The sequence below is a fragment of the Schistocerca americana genome, unplaced genomic scaffold, assembly GCF_021461395.2.
Source record: "Schistocerca americana isolate TAMUIC-IGC-003095 unplaced genomic scaffold, iqSchAmer2.1 HiC_scaffold_51, whole genome shotgun sequence".
Lineage (NCBI taxonomy): Eukaryota > Metazoa > Arthropoda > Insecta > Orthoptera > Acrididae > Schistocerca > Schistocerca americana.
The window spans coordinates 523,932-550,004 of record NW_025726247.1 but is presented as its reverse complement, the minus strand read 5'-3'; the positions used below and the strand labels follow the sequence as shown (position 1 = coordinate 550,004).

The following is a 26,073-nucleotide window of genomic DNA, read 5'->3' as shown; positions in this document are numbered from 1 at the left end:
TGCTACAGCTGTTCAATGGATGTTTAGAACAAAGTACGGTAAGAAACCACCAATAAGGAAGGCACAACAAATTTATTATGACGGGTTGCTTGTGCCCAGCACAGAGAAGCAGACATCCCAGTGTGAGTGAAGTGAATTTGGATTGCATACGAGAGACATTCATAAGGAGTCCAAACAAATCGGTGCGTCGTGCATCCCATGAACTCGAAATGGCTCCACTGACTGTGGCAAGTCATGCGACAGAAGTTGTCTATGAAACCATTCGAATTGGAGCTAGGGTAGAAGGTCAATAACAACGACAAAGACAAGTGTTTTGAGTTTTGTTCACAGTTGCAACAATTGAATAACGACGGGGATGGAATTTTTGATCGCTTAAGTTTTAGCAATGAAGCCACTTTTCACACTAATGGGAAAGTATACAGGCATAATTGTCGAATCTGGGGTGCAAAGCATCCACACGAATGCATTGAATTTGGGTGTGATTCGCTAAATGTAAATGTTTTTTGTGCTTTGTCGTGTCGAAAACTGTACGGGCCATTCTTCTTCGCCAAGAGAACTGTCACTGGATGTTCCTACTCGGATATGTTGCAGCAATGGCTGATGCCTCAGATGCAATTGGGCTCTCCGTTCATCTTTCAGCAGGATGGGGCTCCACCCCATTTTCATCGTGAAGTTTGTGGGTACCTGAATACAGAGCTGCCGCATCGATGAACTGGCCGTGCTGCAGAAGGGAACAGCTGTTTCATGAAATGGCCTCCCTGATCACCAGACCTCCTCCGTGTGACTTTTTTTCTGTGGGGACACATTTAAGATCCGGTGTATGTATGGTCTCTACCACGTGATGTAGCGGAGCTCCGGGAGAGAATACGAGAAACAAATATCACAATCGACGATGCCATGCTGGGACAGGTATGGCACGAATTCGATTATTGTATTGATGTCTGCCGGGTCACTCATGTTTCGCGTACTGAATGTTTGTAAAAAAAAAAAAAAAAAAAAAAAAAAAAAAAAAAAAGATATGTACATCCTGAATAAATTATTTTCTAAGCCCCAAAATGTACTACAATAAATAAAATGTTTATAAAACAATGTACCGCACAATGTACTTGCAGTGAGAAAATCACAATTCATGAAATCCATCGCCCGTGGCCTCTGGCCTGCCGAGGAGCACCACTGTCCTGAGTCCTCGGATAAATCACGAAAACCCACTGCATTATACCACACACAAACAGAGCCGGCCTGGGAACAGATCGGCGAGACTAGATCCGATGGGCAGGGCTTGCACATTATTGGGAAACGATGGGCTTCAAATCGGCAGACCCAATCCGTTAGAGAGACCCACAGAAATGGCCTGTGGTTTTGGCCCATCATGGAAGTCCATTCATGTGGGCAGCTTTACACAAGTCACTGACATTATGTTGACGAAATGAGATGGTGGTGATAAATCCATCAATTTGTGCAAATACTCTGAGAATTAATGCTAATGAAGATAGGTAGCAACTCACCGTAAAGATGATCACTGAACCATGGACAGACACGTAGAAAAGACAATCACACTCTCACAACTAAATTTTTGGCCATAGCCTTTCTTGGAAAATAACACACACACACACACACACATATTCACACAATCACTCAGACACAACTCGTGCACATATGACCGTTGTCTCCAGCCACTTGGTCAACAATCTCCAAGAATCATATCAAAACCAACCACCCCTCACGCCTCCCATCGGCAGCTACTAGGCTAGTGGCAAGAAGTGGTGGCAGCACTGACTGCAAGCTGAGGGGAGTGGTAGGAAGTGGAGAAGCAGTAAGAATGAGGGAGTAGGGAAGCGGTGCATGTATTAAGCTGTACCCAGCCAGCGACGATGCAGGAAATCCCAGTAAACAAACTGTTTCATCTACTGAGACAAAAAACAAGATTTCTCCAGGTTTTTTTTTTCCAAATTTCCCAGCACGGCAGAAAAAAAGAGTGATACACCTAAGTATTCAAATCCACACACAAAGGTTACCTTGTGGTATGCTAGAATTCCGCACAGGAGACCCTCACAATACATGAGACCTTCTCTATGCAACATGTAATTTATCCTAATTTCTCTTAATTTCATATTTTATTAATTCTGTAATTTTTTGTTTATAAATTTTATATTCAGCTTTCTGTAAACTAGGTACCACCTCGTCCCATGAGCTTTGGCTCAAAGTCTCAAGATACGCGATAAAAAAAATAAATGTCAATCCCAAAACCTCACACGCCAATATAATGATCTGCGTGCAATCATTCTGTTGATAATGGCACATTAAATTTGGAAAAAAAAATGCATTCAGCCCCCTCACATCATTACATCATCAGTGCAAACCAGACGATATTTCTCGTGTAAATCTACACAGCTATCTGGCAGTTCACACTTAAGGATACACGGCATTTTTCCAGCTCAATATTATGTAACAATCAACACCTATTTCTTTCAGGCACTGTTTATAATGTATATGTTTTAAGATTTTTTTGTTGATATCAGGTAATAGAGCACACTTTCTAAACAAATTAGAAGTATTTTGAATATTTTTGAACCTGCTTAGAGTTATTTAAAAAAAGTAACAAGGAAATTCTTCCTCAAACTGAGGTACCATTTAATCCAATGTTATACATTTGAAGGAGACCAAATTTTTAAAAGACATGCATGACATGGCTGAGGTACTAGACCTATTTAATTCCACCTATTACGTATATTACAAGGTTAAAAAAGTATCACATCTTACATTTAATATTTACAATTTTTTCCTAACAAAAATGTTATTTTTTCTATGATTTAGCTGATTCTGCAATAAAGCTTAGGTCTACTACATAAGTATGGACTACCGAAAGTTACAGAAAAATTAGAGCAATGCTTTATAAACTTTAGGAAATATTTGTACCTGAATTCTGAAGAAAACAACTTGCGGGAAATTGCGAATGAACATATGAGTCCAATTAAACTGTGCCTCAGAAAATTCCTGAAGCATAGTCTACATCCTGCAGCCTTTCTTAATCTTCAAGCTTCCTCTTGGCATTCCTTTTAGCACTTCTTGCTTCTTTGGTAACTTGAAGAGCGAATCTTTCAGCTTCATGCACCCGTTGTCTGTCACACAGAAGAAATTGATCTTTCATATTAGAGCCACATTTTATGCCTAAATTTCTCAGGACTTCCTACCTTCCTATCACTCCATCATTGAAACATAGCACACCATCTAGTACACCAACTATTAATGTATTTATTCCTACAAAAACATTCTTGAGTAATCTTTCCCGTATGGAATGGTTGAAACTTTCATTTGTATTCTGAGTGCCCCCATGAAGACATTTACCGTATTTACTCGAATCTGAGCCGCACTTATTTTCCAGTTTTTGTAATCCAAAAAACCGCCTGCGGCTTAGAATTGAGTGCAAAGTAAGCGGAAGTTCTGGAAAATGTTGGTAGGTGCCGCCACAACTAACTTCTGCTGTCGAATATATGTAGCGCTACACAGCCATGCTTTGCAGGCACAAAGATAAATACTGGCGCCAAACCCTCTGCATGAGTGTATTAAAAAAAAAAAAAAGAAAAAGAAAAAGGGGTGGCAGACAAGTTTTTCCTCCGCCTCGAGTTTCGACCACTGCATTTTCATACATTATCCAACGAAGTAAATACAAATTCCGTATTGTGCACCTTTGAATGTAGCAGCATTTCAATGCACTACGAAAATCCGACTGGCAAGACTGTTTGGGATGTTTGTCAATATGGCCAACTCTACGTTCTGAATTTTTTCCTAACTGTGAGAAGAGATGGTTCCTTATAGGAACTTTTATGAATTGTGAATAGCATGCAGTATTCTCTTCACATTAGAATAATTAGAATATAAACATTTTGCCATGTATTCTTTCGTGTTTGCTGCTAACTCATTTAAATCCTGTCTGCCTAATAAACTACGAAACTAGAGTGAGACAACAGCAAACACGGAAAAATATAGATATCATCCCATATTTATATTTGTATTTTTCTTATGCCTAATAGTGATACAGTCAGAAATGAAGCACGGCAATTGACTAGATTTTTAAATCTAAGATGACTAATTTCAGTGCAGAATGTAATGTACTAACGAGGTGCCTGCAAAGATTTTCAAACGGAGAAAAATTTTCGCTAAACTCCCGTTCAGAATATCTTCTATCGTACGCTGTCTATTATTTGGTTCTTGTTGATCATTCTCAAAGAAAGCAGGAGTGTAGGTAACAGTAAATAGCAGTCTCTTGCCATTGTTTCGCTAACGAAGTACGCGAAAGAGGAAGGGTACCCGTATAATACGGACGGAGCGCCTGACGCATAGTAATGGCTACCTGGTAAAGCTTAACTACTGAGCTTACGACTCGAACCAAACTACTGTAGCTGTATCGTCATTCATTTGACCTAAATTGTGTCTCATATTACAATGGACCAACTTTGTTTCGATTTGGAGGTGCGGCCTAAAACTTTTCTCTCCCCTTGAATTTCAAGTCTCAAATTTCTGTGCGGCTTAGATTCGGGAAAATTTTTTTTCCTGGATTTCGAGTCTCATTTTTCAGGTGCGTCTTAGATTTGAGTAAATGTGGTACTAAGCAAAACAGGGTCCACTCAGGTCTCTAAAAATTGGTTTTATTTCATTCATAACAGGCTCAAGAAGATAATGCTTATGATATTTTGATAGTATATTTGACCACTTTCTTTTGCTTTTTGGTAAGCACACCTAAGAATCTACTACTTTAGGGCAAAGTCCATGAACAGTGTGGTCATCTGTGGACAACTTATGAAAGTAGGTGGCCCATACAGCTTTCCTCATTGCTGTATCATCATTCAGAGGTGCAGTTTGTCTAATGGCCAGTCCTTAATACCTCTGAAGGAGGTCTATTTCAGTTTCTGTCAATCTGTCTCAGCCAGACAGTGATTTTCCATCAGATAGCAATTTTCCTTTCATTTCTCTTCTTAGCTTCCTCAATCTAGCACCCATCCTCTTTTGCACATGTCCACAACACTCCAGTTTTGTTACGAAGCTATCACCATAAACATTGAACTCATTAATTTTATTGAAAGCTTTAGATTCCCCATCACCTAGGTACTTTGTATATCTAAGGTTATGAACGGGCACTGACCTCTGAAATAATTTTAGAGCTCCATCACTCTCCATACCTCTACTGTAACCATCATAATTATTATAACACTGATGTTCAATATGTCCTTCAGTGTTACTATGGCAGGTGTGGCAATAATTAGATAAGCACTCAACATCAAAAACTTTTCCATTCTCCACAGAAGTAGCACTTAAAACACCATTCAAGGAATGATGTCCTCGATGTTGCCATGTCCCATCAAGTGCAACAGCAATGTCCCTTGTTTCACTAATATTAACAGTTTTTTCTACTGCACATTTCATAGATGCTTTAGACACAACCGTCAAGGCACCTAAAAGTATTCTTATGTACTTGCTGAACCTACTGGGAGGAGGAAGATCAATCAAATGACAGAACGTTTGTGCAGCCTTTTTTTCCTTTTCCTATTGCACGCATTGCGTACACTAACTTCAAATTCACATCATATGAATTATGCACAATGTTCGAAGTCATTTTCGAGGTAGATTTATTACTGGATCTACACAGACCAACTAATTTTGGCGCTAAACCCTTCCTGCTACTTTGTTGTTCAGTTAGTTCCAGACAGCCTACACCATCACATTGTTTACATTTTTCCACTTCCTTTATCAAAGAAGATAAGATACCCACACCAACAACAACAAATCCACTACAAACAGCGTCATTTTTAACACAAAAATTTGAATCACCAGGAGGCGTGCCACATGTGAATTTCTTCACTGAAGAACTGACACGTAGGTTACTTTCAACAGTGTGGCTTGTTTTGTTTGTCAACTGGTTACCACAGAATTTCCTTTTATTGAATTTCTTGATGTGTGGCACACTAAAAAATATGTATTTCCACAAATATATGTAGCACTTGGGAAACAAACGTTTATTAACATGTGAACAAACTGCTTCAGAACACAAAAGTAAATACTTGCAAAGATAATCATTTACAGACGCTAGAAACCTGCACTGTTACCAACATACACAATGTATCATACATATAATCGCTGGAAACAGAAAGAAAGTGCACAGTTCTTTTCAAAATAATACTGGTTTCTGTAACAGAAATAAAGGGGGCATGGCAGTATACAAGGTGCGAATGTAAAGTAATGACACTGATGTGAAAAAAAATGTTGCTTACAGTTTTAGTCAATTTTCGTGTTGTCTCCTTCAAAGTTCCCTTCTGATTGCACACACTTTCTTTAGCACTTCTGCCATTGATGGTAACATTTCTGGAACTAATCTTCTGTAATATCCTCCAAGACCTTCGTCACAGCTCTCGGGACATCTTGTGTTATTTGAAAATGGTGTCCTTGACCGCCATTTTGACTCTTTCACAGAGAAAAAAGTTGCACGGAGCAATATTTGGTGAATAAGGTGGCTCTGGTAGTACCGAAATTTGTTTTGAGGTAAAAAATTACTGTACTGACAGAGCAGTATGGGATAGTGCATTATCGTGATGCAGAATCCAATTATCAGCAATGTTATTATTAGACGAACCGTTCCTCGATTGATGTGCAGTTCTCCTGCAATCATTTTCATGGATAAACTTCTATCAGATTTTACGAGTTCATGCATCCGTCCGTGAGGTTGACAGTCGTCCACTGCAGCCTTCATCTTCAACATTTGTTCTGCCTTCACTAAACATTTTATGCCAATCAAAAACTTGAGCTTTTGACATAACCTCCTCTCCAAAAGCCTTCTTAAGCTTACCGTAAGTTGTCGTCGCGTTTTCACTCAATTTAACGCAAAAAGAAATGGCATACTGTTGCGCAATATTATGCAGTTCCATTTCTGTGATGAGAGACACTAACACGTGTTAACTTATTACAGCACAACTCGTGACTGAGCAGTTGCTTCAACATGCCGCTTGGACTAGAAGCGGCTTATAGACCAAGGTCACAGATATTGTGCCTACGCAAGCCTGCAGGGGTGCCACACCTTGCAAAGAAAATCAGTCTCATTACTTTATTGTCGCACCTCGTACATGACCGTAACTTTAAAATTTGGTATGTATAGGTCTTTTTTCATTTCAAACCCTACAGTGTATATATCAATGTAATCAGGAAAGACTATAGAATTTAATAAAGTCATTTAAAAAATTTTGATTTTACCACCATTTATAAGTATCCTGTATCCTTAAGTGTGCGGCAGAGGATTCATCGAAAAGCCTTCAGACTATTTCTGTAACATTCCACTCTTCAACAGCACTGGGGAAAAATATCATTTAAATCTTTCTGTGGGAGCTCTGATTTCTCTTACTTTATCACGATAATAATTTCTCCCTATGTAGGTGGGTGCCAACAAAATATTTTGCCATTCAGAGGAAATTTCCTGAAAACATCTCATCATAACAAAAAACACCTTTGTTTTAATGACTGTCACCCCAACTTGTATATCATGTCAGGGTATACGCGGACAAGGAAAAAAAATTCCCAGATTTCTCAGTCAAAAATACACTTTCTCCCAAGTGAAAACATACTTTTTCCCTGTTAACTGACGGTATATTTTCTCTTGGAACTGTATAACTTATAAGTCCTTTGATTATGGTTTTATACACGGGCGTAGAATTTCCTGGTGCTTTAGGGGAAAAAAAAAAGAAAACACGCATTTTGGAAAGATCTTTGATGTGCAGCAACATGTATGCTGCATATTTTTGTATTAGGAAAGTATAAACTCGAATTCCACCAAACACCACATGTTACTTTCCAAAGCATTGAAATTGAGATTGGGATGCGCTTATGTAAGTTAGTCATAGCTCATTTCATGCGATTTCGCCAGCCGATCACAGCAGGTATTCAGAGCTTAGGACACGTGATGTAGTCAACCAACAGCAACATCACTGTTAAGTAGCGCGAACACACAAACAGAAAAAGTTAATGGTTCAAATTAATGTAAATAGTGTTGCTAAACGAAACGCAAAGCCTTCACATGTAATATTGGTCTATCAGATTAATACGCTGCCAGAGAAGCTAAGCTTTCACATAAAATGTTGGTGTTTTATGCGCGTATTACAATTTAAGATGTATCACACAAAGGTGCCAGTAAAATTTTTAATAACGACATAAATGTCTGATCTTCCAGGCTCAAAATTCATCTAAATGGCTCATCATCAAAGAGTTGATTGTGATTTAAGAAATTCATCGTATATTATCTCACATAGTTCTGGTGTAACTGCTAGAATGGTACTTTGATGGTAACGATTTTCAACCCACCATTCGAAATATTTTCCCACGACCTGTTAGAAATAGGTTCGTTTCTGCAGTTGCCAGAGAGCGCCAGATGACAGGCATCACTGCGCAAGCGCAGCTACGATGTCGTAGGGAGCCCGCATGTTCGTACGTGTGAAACAATAAAAGATATTACATTATGTAAGAAACAAGACATCAGAGGATACTCCAAGAGAATCAGAATTTCATGACCCATACTAAAATGTTCACATTTAAAGTGCAAATTTGTATGTCCAGAATCCCACGACCTGTTATTAAGCTTTTCTATGTGGTTTTTGGGATGTAAATTTTCTTGGAGTACCAGTACTGTCCTGTCTCATATTTGGTTCTTTATTATGGCGTAATGCCAAATGTGCTAGAAGTTGAAAATGTGCACTTGAAATGCAGCAAACACAGTGTGTGGAATTAAAAACTTTGTCTCAATTATATTGTCTGCCTTAGTGGAAAAGATCAATGAAAGAAAATAACTTTGGCAAACCAACAAAAATAACTTCATTGTTCTAAAAGGCAATTAACGCTTGACTGTCAGAAAGATGGAAATAAAATAAAATCTGCTACTAATAACACAGTTTAGCCTTCCATAATTATGTGAATGTATTTTAATTCACTTGATAGCTCCCGGCCACAGAAATCTGTTTTGTCTTCATTTGACGTGGGAGCAGTAAATGAAGAGGAAACAGCAAAAACACTAAATGTAAAAATGGGTCACGTGGAGACTACACACTTCCCAACTGTAATTCAGACTGTTCCGCGCATCGGTCCCGGATCTCTAATATTTCCGAACCGGGGCAATACCCCGCCATCCCCTCGAGCGTTTGAGATAGGACGTTAAAAAAAATTATATATATATATATATCCCGGGAGCGGAAAGACTTACCTCAGGGGGAAAAAAGGACGGGTATACACTCGCGCACACACACATATCCATCCACACATATACAGACACAAGCAGACATATTTAAAGACCACATATACAGACACAAGCAGACACATTTAAAGACCACATATACAGACACAAGCAGACACATTTAAAGACCATTTTTTTGTGGGGGTGTTGTGAGGGTGACATGGTATTAGAAGGTGGAAAGTGTAACATGAGGTTGAAATGAAAATGAAAGATAAAAAAATATGGGGAGAGATAAAGGTGAACTAGAAACTTAAAGTAGCTGCTAGCTGTGGACTGTACAACTCGCCCTTACTAGTATAGCGATCTGCCCAAAAATTTTTTGTCAAAATTTCATTTTCTTGTATACACCGAGAACGTAATACGTAATCATTCTTACCTGTTATTCGTTTATTTCCACTCCTGTAATCTGAATCTATGGATTCCGCTAGTAATTACAACAACGCTCATCATTCGCAAACACAATCAACCACACAATCAGACAGCGGTTGGCATTCATCCGTTCAGCCTTACTTCGCTCAGCTCTGTCAGATTCCACTGACAGAGGAAACATGTACACTACGCACGCATTCACAAATCAACTTACGATTCATTCAAAATCAACTTAGAATGTGTTAAAAATGTTCAAAAACCGACAGGGATGAGTTTCAATGTAATATGAATAATCGATAAACTAACAAACTAACGTGCGCTGGATGCGAGTCGCTTTGTGAAACAAGGTTTCCTCCCCCCCCCCCCCCTCAAGAATATGAATTTGCCCCCCCTCCCTAGATTTGGACCTCCTGCGCATGTATAAATCTGGCAGCTTGGGCGCTCCAGTAAAATTTTTCCCAGTAGCATCTAGCTGCTTGCTGCGACTGCTTACACAGCCAACAATTTCTGTAGCCAGAAGTGGGAGAAGGTACTACTCAACTGTGCATGTGCATGATCGAGCTCGTAACTGTTAAAATGAATTTAATGTAAACAGTTGTGACGTCACGCTCAGCAGAGGCAATTTGCTGTTACAAAGCATTGCACAGTCTTCCTAAAGCCTTTGACGCATTTTACTGTTGGCGGACACTTGTATGAGCACTGTTTTGTTGCTGTATATGGTGCATTTCCCTTGAAATTTAAGTTTTATTTTCGTTTTTTCTCTTGTTCATGTTTTATTGCTGCAGTATTGAGACACAGAAATATCCTTAGTTAGAGTATTGGTTCTTACCAATCAAAATTACACAAATTTAACTGAAAACAAAAACAATGAAAAATTTCCCGGGTTTTTCCCCGGCTCTTCCGGGTCGTACACACCCTGCATGTCCATGGCGCACTCCCCCTTCTTAGCAATAAAACAACATAAGTTGCTCTTCTTTGAATGCTTTTTCATGTCCTCTGTCAACACTATCTGACAAAGATACCATAGCACACAGGGCCATAACTGTAGTTCAACAGTGTTTCAGTGAAAATTTTTTGTGTGTTTTCAGTTGTATCACCATCCACCATCTCCCTTCCAATTTAACAGTAAACACTGAAACACTATGTTATGCAGATAACAACCAACCCTAGGCTACAATTCCCCATTGGAAGTCACCGACATCAAAAGAAAAATTCAACTGAGAAAATTGAAAAATGATGCTAACGACTGTCTCTCAAATAATAATGTATCACAAAGTTGACCAAATATTAGTTTACCAGTTACTGACCACTAATTTGCTCGGTTCTTTGCAATCAGGACCCTCTGGACCAAAGACACCTATTAGAACATACTTAAATGTTCCTTCTGGGTCGATATCCACATCAGGAACAGCGGCAAGCTTCTCCGCTGCCGTCATTAGTGTCCTGTTAAACAGGTGATAAAATTATTCCAGAAATATTTATATACAACAGGTGAGAGAAGAGTAGTGCTGCAGTCACAATGTAAACAATACAATTCTGCCTCTAGGATTTATACTGGAAAAAATGTTTCCTTCAGAGAAATAATGATCTAATATTTGGATTTTGAAACGTGTGCCTATTAAGTAAATACAAGCATTCTGTGGAAGGTCGTACACCATCCAAACCATAAAACTATCAATTAATTGTATCCAAAGGGAAACATACTTGAGAAAGCAATAAAATTACAAAGAGAGACAACTGCATTCTCGTAGAAAGAATTCGCTGGGTGAATTCCTTCATGTTTGGTGGACTCAAAAATATTTTTTAAAAACATTTATTGGTTATCGTTTAGAAAGAGCAGCCATTTTTGTTTCAGGCTGCAAGCATTCTTACACTTTTAAAAGCGTCTGTGGTTTTTTAAATTATTTGGTAATGGATTGCGCCAGACCTTTCATATAAGAGGTATTTATTTCAGCAGACACTGGACCATAAATTAAAACCATGATCACCCTGCTGAATGTATTAGGGAATACACTTTTAATGTCTCAAAGTTGTTGGTTGTAAATTTAAAAAACCCATTTTTAATATTATCTTTCCAAAGAGTAGTTTCTTAGCCTTAATACATTTTGTGGTATTACACTACTCAGTATAGATACCTTTTTTTTTTTTTTAGAGAAACAATTATGACAAGCTTATACTTAAAAACACTTTAAAAACAAATGTTTTGAATTTTTTCATTCTTTGGTCTGCAAATCTTTGTTAATGGACCAGATATAAATCTGAAAATTACACATTTAATAGACCTTTATGATATCAAACTTCTGTATAAATTTCAACCTTGAGATTCCATGGACAAAAAAATTTCAAATATGAGTCAAAAATATGTTTCTTACTGTTTGCAATATCTGGGCTGATGGAAACAGTGTATAAATTACATAATTTAAAAATATCTAGGATAACTCTTTAAAAAATGAGACAATTCATTACATTATCCCGTTCTCAACTTATTTGTTTTTACTATGTTGTTTATTGAACAACAGAGATATTTCTTCACTCATGTTGGGCACAGGGTTAAATGTTCGCCTAGTCACAGTCATAAATTCCAGGGGAGAAGACAACTCCTTTAATGATTTTTAACGGGCCTCTCGAATTGATCCTTCTCAAATTTTTTAAACGGGGTTCTTGGTGCTGGTAAAATGTAACATCCACATCTTGGTTTTGACGAGCAATGTTACCAACTGTGGCAATCCACCACTGTTCGTCATAGACACAAGCCACTATGTCCTTACTTTGAAGTGTCAGTGGTACAAGTTTTCCACAGTGATGACGTTCACTATCAGAGGATGTTGATGTGAACTTACAGTTGAGCAAGTTGTATGACTAAGGTATAAAACAATGAAAAGATCAGGTGCCTTTAACCTTCTGACAAGTTTTGAATCTTTCCTCCAAGACATTGGCATAGAGTTCTCGTATTTCCTCACATTTAATGAAACATACGTAATCCCTTTTACCTATTCTTTATACAGAATGTGAACATTTCTTGACGTGTCCAGATTTGGTTCTCATAGGTCCGTTGCAGACTAGCTTTTGTGACAGCTCACTTTGTTGTACCCTTTATGCCATCACACTCACTCTTCCCAGGGCATGATGCAAAAAAGTGCTATTCTGCACCGAGCCAACGGTCTTTTTTTCTTTGAGAAAGGAGATATTAATATTTGTTTGCTTTTATATTGGCTTGCAGCACCATCAGAGAAGTTCATCAGTTTGTTTATGGAACTGTCGTGCTGTTTTACGTAGTTTGTTAACTGCAGGTGAAAAGCATGCACTGCTGTAGCTTTGTGCTCAAAGTAATCATTTGCAACACAAAAACTATGACTCTAGTTTATCTGGATCTTTATAACAGAACATAAATGGACAAACTGTGGCCTGTTTGTTTACCCAGTGGTGCCCTTGTATTTCACTTGAACAACAAAGGAATAGTTTTCAGAAAAGTCAGCAAGAACTATACATTCATCAACTGCCAAGGTTTGCTTTTGTCCTTCAGAAATTTATCCTGACTTTGGCAATTAAATGACACACTATTGAGTTTTCAAGGTTAGTAACCAACACTTAGAAAAACTATTCTCATTATTTTGAGACTCCATTGTTCAACTGCACACTTCAAGGGCTCATTATTAACTAAGTGTGAGTGAACAGATGTTGGTGGAAGGGGGATGACAACACACAGATTTGTACAGGCTTGTCTACATCTACATGGATACTCTGCAAATCACATTTAAGTGCCTAGCAGAGGGTTCATCGAACCACCTTCGCAGTTCTCTATTATTCCAATCTCGTATAGAGCGCAGAAAGAAGGAACACCTATATCTTTCCGTTCGAGCTCTGATTTCCCTTATTCTATCGTGGTGATCGTTTCTTCCTATGTAGGTCAGTGTCAACAAAATATTTTCACATTCAGAGGAGAAAGTTGGTGATTGGAATTTTATGAGAAGATTCTGTTGCAACAAAAAATGCCTTTCTTTTAATTATGTCCAGCCCAAATCCATTATCATTTCTGTGACACTCTCTCTCATATTTCACAATAATACAAAATGTGCTGCCCTTCTTTGAACTTTTTCAATGTACTCTGTCAGTCCTATGTGGCAAGGATCCCACACCGCGCAGCAGAATTCTAAAAGAGGACGGACAAGCGTAGTGTAGGCAATCTCCTTCGTACTGCCAATAAATTGCAGTCTTTGATTACACTTCCCCACAATATTTTCTGTTTGTTACTTCCAATTTAAGTTTGATATCATGAAGATCCATTAAGTGTGTAATTTTCAGACTTTTATCTGCTCTCCTTACAAAGATATTGTAGGTCAAAGAATGAAAAAATTCAAAAAATCAATTTTTTAAAATAGTGTACATTTTGTGTAAGCTTCTCACTATAAGAAGTAGTTATACTGTATAGTGAAATAGCACAATAAATATTAAGGCTGAGAAATTACTCTGACTTTGGAAAAATACAATTAGGGTAGATAAAAAATCTACTCACCAAGTGGCAGCAGAACTCGCACATAAAAGACGGAAGAGGGGCGAAGGAAGAGAACTGGAGACGTCTAGGAAAATTGGTAGATATCGGGAAAGTCACCCAGAACAGCGGGTCAGAGGAGACTTACCGTAAGTAATGTCTTTCCTTCTCATCCCGTACGGTAAGTCTCCTCTGACCCGCGGTTCTGGGTGACTTAACCAATATCTACCCCTTTTCCTAGACCTCTCCAGTCTTTCTCCTTCACTCGATTACTTCCCCTTCCACCCTTCTGCCTGAAGAAGGAGCCACTGGCTCCAAAAGCTTGCTAATTACAGCTGTCTTTTATGTATGTGTTCTGCCGCTGCTTGACGAGTAGAATTTTTATCTATTCAATTAAATAGTTTAAAGAATGAGCTTTTTTAGCTTGCAATCAACAAGTTTGAGCCGTTAAAAGTAGGGCCTATATTAAGGAATACATTCAGCATGGTTATCATGGTTTTTAATTTATAGTCCAGTTAATGATTCTTATTTGAAATTTCTGGGGCAACTCAGTACTGAATAATTTATATAAAAACAGATGCCTGTAAAAGCAAAAAATAGCCACTGTTTCTAAATGTTGAGAATAAATTTTTTTTAAAAATGTCTTTAAACCCATTAAACATTCGGGAATTCATCCAGCAAATATCAATTTTTTCTGAAATGACCGAGCGACTGGTTACTTTTTTCCCTGGCCCACTAGTCCTAGCTTACATAACAGAAATTTTGATTTTTATCAATACCAACTGTCTGCTTTCACCTATCACATCATCAAAATGCTGGACATAAATCACTCATAGAAATCAGCCACACACTGCAACGACAAGTAGCCCAAGTTACCTATGGTGTTGTAAGTTGCCACAAATCAGAAACTGCTGTGTTTCCAGTAGCAAAACATACTGTTGCAAAATTGGCAGCAAATGGGTAGCATCACGTTGTGGCACAGCAACCATAAAGCTTTGCTTTGTCTCAACGTCATAACCACCAAAGACCCATTGCTCTCGCACCTATGACTTCGATGGTGCTGACAAAGCAGCTCTCGTCTATTTCAACAGTATGGCCAGGGCCGCCCAAAACTATTGGCTCAATTAAGAAATGTTCATGGCAGATATCTCTACAAAATTGGCACCAATCGAACACAGTGTGCTCACTGCCAATTTTGAGCTCCCTTATTAAAAACTTTTGCCTACTGAGTTCGAAAACCCACATGTAAGACAGTTGCACAATTTTAGAAATGTCTAAATGACTACCAGCAAAAAATGACATTTTCCTGACTGAACATTTCTTTCTACAGTCCCTGCCAATGGAGCAGCTCCAAATTTCGCCATCTTTCCCTGTAGTTTTCTCCAGCTTCATCTCGTTGTATCCAACACAATACCTATTTTCACACACCATATCGTTCTTCATAAGACCTTGTTGCCTAGCCCATTGTATTGAGCTTCGGGTGTTCTCCATAACATGGTATAAATCTTCCATTACCAAATTGCTCAAATCTGGAAAATTTCTCGCCATTTTGGCACACGCAGTAATATACGATACTTCAAGACGGACAGCCTCAACAGAAAAATATAGGTTGTTGGGCGCACTTATCAAGATGCATAACTGTGAGCAACAGGGACAAATACCATATGCAACAATATGCAAAGCCAACAATAGCTATCATGGTAAGGATGTATGAAACTGTCAGCATTACCTATGGCTAAAGAACTCTGTGAAGAAATATATTAAAATGTCTGCAGCATATTGGCATAGCAACATGAATAAGCTGGTGAAAGCAGACAGTTAATTAATCTTCCCCCCCCCCCCCCCCCCCGCCCCCTCCATATGAAAATAAGTACTTTTTTGGTATTCCGTGCATATATATGATTATATCTTAAGAATATGTGTTTGCTTCAAAAATAGGTATTTTTCTCATGATCAGCGCATGTACCCCCTAAACTGCGTAAGTGCCATTTTCGTTATTGCAGATGTTGGTTTTTTGGTATTGTGGGCTTGGTTTGAGCTATATAGGTCGAGTGAACTGTACGATTCCTGCTGGCTTTGTGGCTGTAGCATTATGTCGTAGGGTGAGACTTTTTTAAGGGTGATGTGATGTGATGTTTTGTATTGTTAAAATTAGGTTGTCCTTGCGCTAGACCCCCTATTTCCCGCGGTTGTTCTGTAGTTTCATTTTATCATTGAAGTAAGATTACTTTCACTGTTTCTATTTTCTCGATCCCTTTACAAACGCAACCACAAATCACATGGAGTCAGTCTAGCAAAAAGCTAAAGAAAAAAATCCTATAAGGCCTTTCAGAACTCACTGTGCTATGCTGAATAACTACCTGGCGGAATTTCTCTGGTGTCAACGTTTTGGGGAAAACCCATTCCACAATTTTGTTATTAATTCCACCTTTCTAGAAGAGAGAGAGAGAGAGAGAGAGAGAGAGAGAGAGAGAGGAGAAAAAAAAAAAAAAAAAAATTAAATTCCGTGCATACATATGCAATATGTCATTTTTGATACAAAAAAATTTTTTGAGACAGTTAACTGATTTTTTCTTTGCAGCCAAATGAAAAATAAGTACTTTTTTGGTGAAGAGCGCGTCAGATATGACTGTAACACTCAAGTTTTGAAATAAAAAAATTTTTGGCATTCAGCGCATATATATGCTTATATCTTCAGAAATACGTGTTTCCTTCAAAAATAGGTACTTTTCTCATGATCAGCGCATGTACTCCCTAGACTGCCTAAGTGCCACGAAAAGCAGAATCAGATGTTTCCCTCGACCTCTACAGCTGAAAGGAAGCCCAGATAGCAAGGAACCAATACAGCTGAAAGGAAGCCCAGATACCAAGGAACCAATAGCTACAACCTGAAGAGTGGAATCAGACATTTCCCTTGACCTATGTAGCTCAAATGCAGCTCTCAATACCTACCAGCAATAATAATAATAATAATAATAATGAAAACAATGAAAACTTCACACACCAACATAACTCAAAAAACACCACAAAAACCAAAACCTTCAACAACTCGAAAACGCAAAAACCTGTATATACACCAGATCAATTAAAACCAACCAAAGTACGATAAATGTAAAACAGACAGAACATCAGAATTACTACAGATTAAAACCAAAATAAAAGTTTATTACCAACAAAAGCATGCAACAAAATCACCTAGGTTGACCGCCGCTACCAGTACACGTACACACACACACACACACACACACACACACACACACACACAAAAAACTAATCAAACCTAACAAAATGCCACACACATAAAAAACCATCACTGAAAAATGAAGATTTCCAAATCCACATTGCAGCACTGGCTACCCAGACTCAAATAAACCCATGTTACCATAGTGATAATGAACCCAATATCACATGTTAAACTCAACAAACACAAACCAATTCAAAAACACACACACAACACCATTATGTCATGGGTCAAAGGAGACAGGTGGAATAGAACACTTCCAATGGCCCCTTAACTTAGTTCCTACCTCACGCAGACAGACAGGATGTGAAGACAAGAATGAATAGTTCTGAAAAATAAGATTAGTGTTTCACTTTTAAAAGTGTTAATCAGCAGTAGGGCCTCCTGGGATCTTGCTTACTTGACTATCAGTAGTGACCAGCCATACTGTTTCTTTATAAAACAATTCCTTAATAACTTCATTGTTTAATATTTGGATTCTTGCACTGATGTCACCTCACGTGTAAGATTGTTCCCCCTATTGTTATCTAGACAACAAACTTGAACTCTAAGACATGATATCACAGTACATAAAATGATTTTTACATGTTAGTCTGAGAACGTGGACAGTGACCAAGAAGGCATACCCTAAAATTGCACTTACTTTAAGTTTTCAAAATGTCACAACCCCTTTCTTCTGTCATTTATCACTCTTTAACCTCTGGCAACAATCTGTTAATATAAAAACTGCACTGTTTTTAGGGTTCATGTTAAACCACAGACCTCTCTATAACTGACTGGTTGGAGAAAGGCAAGACAAAGAACTGGTTATGAACTGTTGTGTCCAAATCAATCTTTGAAATGCCAAAAACAGGATTAGTTAAAAATGTGATACCAAGCTTATGAACGACAACACCCTTAACGTGGTGGAGATATAAGACACAGAACTGATCAACTGCTCACCTAACTAATAACACGTAAATGTTAGCGAAATAAAATGCTAGGGACTAACAGGATCTCTGTGAGAAAAGGTAGTTTTGGGCCCAGGATGTTCTTTCTATTAGTCCTTCAAATATATTAAAAACTTGAAAATACCAGACCCCAATTCGAAAATGGAGCCTCACATAGGTACTTAAATGTATCTATGGAATGACCTACCAACCCAACCTATCCTAGATATATGTTTACACCAGTCTACAGATCAGCCTGTCAATGTAAATGAACACATATATACATCTTGTATGCCACAAGCATTCCCCCAGTCGAACACCATCTCCAGTAGGCCTAGACTTAAAGTACACCTAGCAAACAATACAGTCTAAGCTACCAGCCACAAAAAATAAACTTCATATTATGATCAAAACACACACTCAAAATATTTCACTGAAACAAACGAAATATCCTAGATGCCATATCACATCACATTTCATATAGGCTACCTATGGCTCATGTTGTTCACTGGATTCCAAACACGTTTATTTTTTCACACACAAGCATTTATTGCTTAGTCCAGTTTCTTGAATAAGTATCATGAGGCTATCGTGGTTAAGTTTGTCAAATTAACTCCCAAAAACATCTTTTTGATAGCAATATTCTTGAATACTGGTTGTTTCTCAGATTCCACACCCCCTTCGGAATACCAGCTTGGTGCTTTCTGGGGTTTAGATATTAGCTACACAGTCATAGTTATGCTACCAAGACCTTGTAATGGATCTGGGAGATGTTATTTTTTTACCGTATTTGTCGATACCGAATTGTAAATGTTTTCTTATATTTTTGTCAGAATTTATTATAATTTGTCTTATTATATGTTAATTTACTTCTGTTTTTGAGAGTAAAAGCATATTGATTACTATTAGAAAATGTATCCACAGTCTAATATAACAGTCGCGACACTCACTGCTGTAAAAATTGTTGCCGTTTGACAGATGGAGCGACACTAGCGCTCCAAGTGGCAGGTAAGGTGAACGTCAGACGCGTCGTAAGCATAATGTTTGTTTGCATCCATTTCCTTCTTCATTTCCGAATTATTTGAGTTATTTTCTTGGCTCCAAGGGTTTGTGTGGTACCAGAAGGCATATATGTTACTAAAAACGATTCTAAAAAAAGCGCAAGTAAGGACAAAAATCATGAATAGAGTGGCAAGCTACAACACATTCGTGAAGAAACACTTTTGACATTGGACAGAATTGCAGCTTACCACGTTGATATCAAAAGATTATAAACACACAGATTCACATGTAGGAAGCACATACATGTACCTCTACATGCAAAAACGACCGACAGCTCATTTATCGTACTGTAGGCCTACTGCGTTTGTCATTTTCGCCCGTTGCCACAAGTACGACCTTCATCTTTATATTATTCTAAGTGAGACAAGCAACTGCAAAATAGTGGGAGAAATATGCTAAAAACATTATAATGAGCTGATTACACTACATTTCAAGAAAAACCAAATATTTGAATAATTTTCAATCAATCAGTCAGTGCACAAGGTGCTGACAAAATAATGTCATCACACGAAAGAAGCAAGGAAAATTAGGTGACTAACAACAGAAGTGAACGAAATACATACCAAAGAAATCAGCAGCCCAAATGAGCCAACTACTTCAGTATCTTATTTGCTTTCTTGTTGTTAGAAACTAAGTCTTGATTCCAATATTTGAGCCGGTAAACAAGTCTCACTTTAACAAATATCTTGATTAACAGCAGCTTAGTTTCTTCACAACATCCAGGGGGAAAACTTGGGACAGCCAGCAACAAGTTTACATATAATTCACCACAGTTTTTCTTGTGAGAATGTTCATCAAAAACTGATGCCATCTGATTTTCACAATCCCTCAAAAATAAACAAATATTTTCACTGCAAATAACCAAGCTTCAAAATTGTCTTCGTAACTTTTGAAATGGCAATAAAATTTGTCATTTGCATCTAAGTCCTGGCTGTTGTCTACAAGTAGATTCCTGCACTTGACACAATTATGTAAAGAAAAAAGTTTCTTCAATATGTAACCAAACACATATCTCATACTGTTTTGTTCTTCAAGGTCTGCTGGAACTTCCACATTTGGTAGCTTTGTTGCAGAACTTGTATCACTACTGCATAACAACTGAGAGACCTTTAATGTTTGAGCAGATTTCATGTCCAGTATTGCCTGACCCCAGTCAATTCCTTCACAATTACTGCTTGCCACATTAGAAGAATTTATCAGTTTGCTTAGTGTACAGTTGTTAAATGCAGCACAAAACTGCCTTGGAAATGGGTTGCTGCAAAAACCACCTCTCTGCCTCATAGTTGAAAAAAAGTTTTCCAATGTGTCTTGGTTAATTTTACGTGAGAATAAGTACAATTTTGTCCCAGTCAGTACCTCGGCAGCAAGCATTTCCAAAGCACATATATTGCTTAGAAGCCCCTTTACACATTTTATCCTCAGGGAGTAATCTTTTCCATCAGAGCCTACAAATTTCCAAGAGTGAATCCATGGCTTCATCACATGTAGAACATCCAGATGCTCTGAATCACTCCTAATACAGTTCCTTAGATGCACAGGCCCTTTCACACTGTATGTATTAAAGAAATCAAAAATGTCATTAACTTTCTGACAAAAGTCTGAAGTGCCAGTTGCAGATAATGGCATACTACCACAAAATACAAGTGTGTCAATACCAGCTGCCACTGTGTGGCTTAACACACGAACTGCAGTACCCACTTTCATTTTTGAAAAAGCTGGCAGTTTGACAGCTTTTTTAGTCAGCTTCGGAGCTAACTTGTATTTCCTGTGCAAGTCATTTGAATAGAGCTGAGAAATGTCCTTCCAAGAAGCAGTACCAACCAAACCATCATTTGATGTATGAATTATGCCATACCTAAATAGGTTGTTTCTGATGCTCTTAAACAAACGTGGGGTATCATAGAAGAAATAGATCTTCTGCTCCTCATATACCAAACTTGGATTGTCTTGTGTAATTCCCAGTCTCTTTCTACAGCCCACAAAATTTGAACCCTGATCAGTCACACAGGTCTTTACAACCAAGCCAATTTCCTTAAGTCTCTTGAGTACTTCATAAAATATAGCAGTCAAATGCATAGCTCCCACTGTTCCTTTACAAAAACAGTACAGCAATGGTTGTTTGAAACATGAAAAAATGCCACTAATCATTATCACCAACACACTGTTCGCAATTTTAGCTGTGCCTCATATGTCAAATTTGCCATTAGAGACATTTCATCCAATGACATATTCACAAGTTTATCAATATAAGAAAAATGTTGCACCTTTTGCTTTAAAAGATGGAATATATAGTCACTTATCCCACATTTTATTTGTATGCCTTTCACATACCTTTGTAATGTACGCACTGATGGAAGCATAAAACATTCTGACAAAAACCTGTATGCCTGAGTGCTGTAATATAATAAATTTAGAGGAAACAGATTATTTTCGTCTTTCCATCTTGCAGCACGTTTTTCTCTCAATGGCATGGTAATCTGGCTTACCAACAAGTCAAGGGCACTTTTTTTAAATATCGGGATCCTACAGTCTTTAACATTCGTTTGTCCTTGTTCACTTGCTCCTTCTGATACAGTTTCTGTCGCTGTCTGTAGGCACTTTCCTTGTCCCGTAATAGTTTCGCTCAAAGTCTAGCGATTTGCACATTCTGACACTTCACACGCTTTTGTAAGACACGAACAGCTGCACTTAATCTAACCACTTCATCGTCAAAGCAAGTCTGTGTTGACGATTCACACGAATCTGGCACTGATACATGCAGAGTTGAACCGGCTGCTTCTGTGTCATAGGACTGTTTTACTGCTTTAGATTGACTGTCGAATCTTTGTGGCAGTTTCCTCTTCATCGTCAGCTGAGGTGGCTTATTTGGAATGTCAAACAGTGTGGGTACTGCATTCCACACGAGTCTGTTGTTGTCTGCGTTCATGAACTGGTTTTGTTCGGAATGTGGCGAACAAAACCTAATATTATTATACAGGTACACTGGTTCTTTCTTAATGAGGCCTTCTCGCCTGCTATTAACAAGCCATTTTCTGCTCCTAAAACGAAACATTCATCATTTATACACATATAGTTTGCAAGTGAATCCTGACGATACAGTTTAGTAACATGATGGTATATACCTCTCAGGATCCTTAGGAAACCTAAAAAAAGACAGCTGTGGTGTCTTCTTCCTGTTGTTAGTGCAATTTATTGCGCTACAAACGCTCCCGCCAGTAAAAGCCATTGTATAAATCGAAATAAACAACCACTATTCTCTTTCACGATCGCGGCGAATTCACAGTGTAACGCAGCAGCCTCTTGGGGCGCTGCTGGCGCTGTAGGCAACAAAATCGAGGCGAAGTGTGGCTACTGTTATGATGTATCGAAGAATAGCAAAGAGACTGATTACAAGTGGAAACTTGTGAATTGTGTAAAATATCTTTGACGTTGGAGTCGTCTTTGACTATTGTCTTGGTGTGTGTTGACGGAAGAACAATGTGAAGGTCGCCGTCATAAATAATTTTGAATTATGTTACTATTATTTTTGTATTAACTAAAAAGAAGAAACTACATTTGAAGAAACTGTATTTGAAACACCAAAATGAGAGAAATACGTTGAACCACGTCTTTTCTGCAGCCGACAACGATGCATTGTGGAATCATACTTAGACAACTGAAGCCAAGACTAATATCGCCTTGCAAACGTCTAACGGAAAAGGTACTGTCACGAAATATGGCAAATTTAAGTAAATAAAAAATAGTGATCATATTTTCAACTTGTGTCTTAGCCGGGATGCCATATTTCAACTGGGGACTGTAGCCGGGATATTGTGTTCACGAGATTTTCAACAGTGCTACGAGGAAGAACAGTTTTGTGTGTTAATACCTGTTTCTTCAGAATGTGTCTTACAGTGTTTGTGTTCATCGGGAAGTAAAAGTTTTGGAGAAGAAATGTTTCGGCAAAAAATATAATTTTCGACAGAAGAAAATACTTCAAGAATTTTGGTCAACAATCACATGGATGGAAAACGTGGTTTTGCAACAGTAGAAGAGTGTTCCAGATAAGTCACGAAAACCTCGTATTTTGTTAATACAATATTTTTATCTTGTTTTATATTGTTGTGTATAAATTTTTGTTCTTCACAATGACTTATGAGTTTTTCGAGAGTATTGTGCCTAAAGTAGAAAGTAGTAATTTAATAGACTTCGAACATCAGGACAGGTCAAATCAAAGAGAAAGAACCGATCAATTTGATTTAAAAAGTTTTCTTGTAAATTTCACGGAAGAAATTAAACAATCAGTTGACGACAATAAGACTTACTGGGATGAAAAAATTGATAACATTTTGTTGCAAGTCCAAGCAGTCAATACCCAAGTGGGTGAGCTTTCGAACAGGGTTGGCAGTGTTGAGGAAAAAATTGAATCTGTGGAAGCAAAAGTAAATGAAATTGATGCTAAATTGAGCGGTGAAATTAATACTGTAAAAAATGAGTTACTGGTAGATAGGGAACGAAATTTAATGTATTTTAATGAGATAAAAGGGGATATTAAAAATTTGGATGAGAATACAAAAACTTTGACAATCGTTTGGTTACTCTAGAAGAAAAAGTAGAATGCAATGATTTAGAAAACAAAAAAATCTGTCAAAGAACTTAGCGAAAAAATTGAAAGTTTTAACATTGAATTTCAAAGCAAAAATTACAATGTCAACACATGTAATCTTGTATCTAATATTCCACTGAAGCACTTTTCGGTAGATGGACCCTTACATCCCGTTGATTTTATGCTGTATTGTAAGGATTGTTTTTTACCTCACTCACCAGATGAAATAAAAATTAAATTTGTGAAAAAATTCTTAGAAGGGGAAGCTTTGACTTGGGCAAACCAGATTGTAACTCTGGAAAAATTTTGGGATGATCTTAAACAAACTAGAATCAAAAGTGAATTTTTGAATGGGCGAAACTATAGAGAATCAGATGGGAGCATGAAACAATTTTCCAAAAGTGAACTTCAAAAACTTTTTCATTTAACAAAACCTTTGGATGACTTGATCAAAATTGATACCTTAAAGAGAAGATTGCCATCAGCAATGCAGTTGAGTTTAGTTCATTGTCCTGATGGGTTTACTCAGAAAGGTAATGGTCAAAATTGGGGAAATGACAACTTTCAAAAAAGGGAACAAAACAATTATCATGGCGTCAGTCAAAATTCAGGGGGATATAACAATTTTGAAAAGAAGGACCATAAATTTTATCCAAAACAAGAACAACATTTTCACATTAATAATCAACAAAATAGAGAACACTTTAGGGATCAAAATCACAGAAATTTTGATAGAGGTCCGTACAATAGGAACTACCAACAATCAGGTAATGTTTGGCATAGGAATGGGATCAGAAATGTTGAACCGAGCGAGGTGGCGCAGTGGTTAGACACTGGACTCGCATTCGGGAGGACGGCGGTTCAATCCCGCGTCCGGACATCCTGATTTAGGTTTTCCGTGATTTCCCTAAATCACTCCAGGCAAATGCCGGGATGGTTCCTCTGAAAGGGCACGGCCGAATTCCTTCCCCATCCTTCCCTAATCCGATGAGACCGTTGACCTCGCTGGCTGGTCCCCTTCCCTGAAACCAACCAACCAGAAATGTTGATCAGAGACATTGGCAGAACCACAATCACCAGTTCATACAGGAACCGGAAATAAAAAACGAGTAGACGCCCCCTTGAAGGTCCGCAAGGTTGAGGCAGAAGGTGAGCATGATGAAAGGACCAATGGATGTGACTATCATAAACCCAAACATGACAGTTCCAAACCTAAGCTATCACATGAGGTTATTAGTTGTTACTTATTGAAAAAATTTCAAGAGGAAAATAATATTGATAAAGATAAAATTTTCAGTACACAAGAACATATAGTAGATAAAAGTAATTGTGATTCATTTAATTTAACAGAGTTTTACACTCGGGCAGAAAAGAACAACACTTTGTCAGATGATGTAATTTGTAGTAGTTCAGAGATGTGTGTGAATGAAAGAGAGAATGCATGCTGTGAGAATGAAAATGTTGGTGAAAGGGATCTGGTAACTTTAGAAAGGGGAAATAATATTTTGGGGAATAATTTGAATGTGTATGACCTGAATATGTGTAATGATAATGATGTTGTTGATAAAGTTGATAATGATGGTAATGGTATTGATGATGATGTTGAGGAAAGGTATTTCATTAGTTTAAATAGGGAATTGGGTATACACATGGTTGAAAATGGATTAAATAGTGAGAATATTATAGAAATTCCCAGGGATGTTACCAGGATGAATAAAGCTCACAAGCTGGATGTATGTGAAAGTGTGAATTTTGATGTTGTTGATAAAGAATCTGACTACACAAATGACAATGACACATGTATAACTTGTAACCTAAGTGAAACTTTTACAGATACTAATGATACACACACATTTCTTATGAATATATGGCTCAACAGTGAAACTATTTCTTTTGACAAGAACTTTAGAAAGATGCTTATTAATGTATGTGAAACTGTATGTCCTGAGTGGTGGAAAAAGATGAGATATTTTATTTTTGAATAGCTGAAGGATAAGTACTTCAATAGTATACAATGTGATTTGGATGAAAATTCTTGGCTATTTGAGATAATAGAGAGTACTCATGACAATTTTGTGTCTTGTGCAAATTTTATAACTGTGACAAATAATACATGTAATGATATGCCATATGATT

General features: G+C 37.7%; 1 long non-coding RNA gene across 3 annotated transcripts in view; it reads right to left on the bottom strand.

Annotated features, from left to right (window-relative positions):
* Positions 1 to 19,974, bottom strand: part of LOC124585870 — a 43,963-nt gene extending 23,989 nt beyond the window's left edge. Inside the window, exon 1 of one of the 3 annotated variants that reach the window (XR_006974908.1) lies at positions 19,916 to 19,974. This is a non-coding gene — a long non-coding RNA (uncharacterized LOC124585870). Of the gene's footprint in view, positions 1 to 2,916; positions 2,978 to 10,938; positions 10,999 to 19,915 lie in introns of those variants that run through there. The other 2 variants (XR_006974909.1, XR_006974907.1) reach the window with 2 other exon arrangements.
* Between the last annotated feature and the right edge of the window lie 6,099 nt (positions 19,975 to 26,073).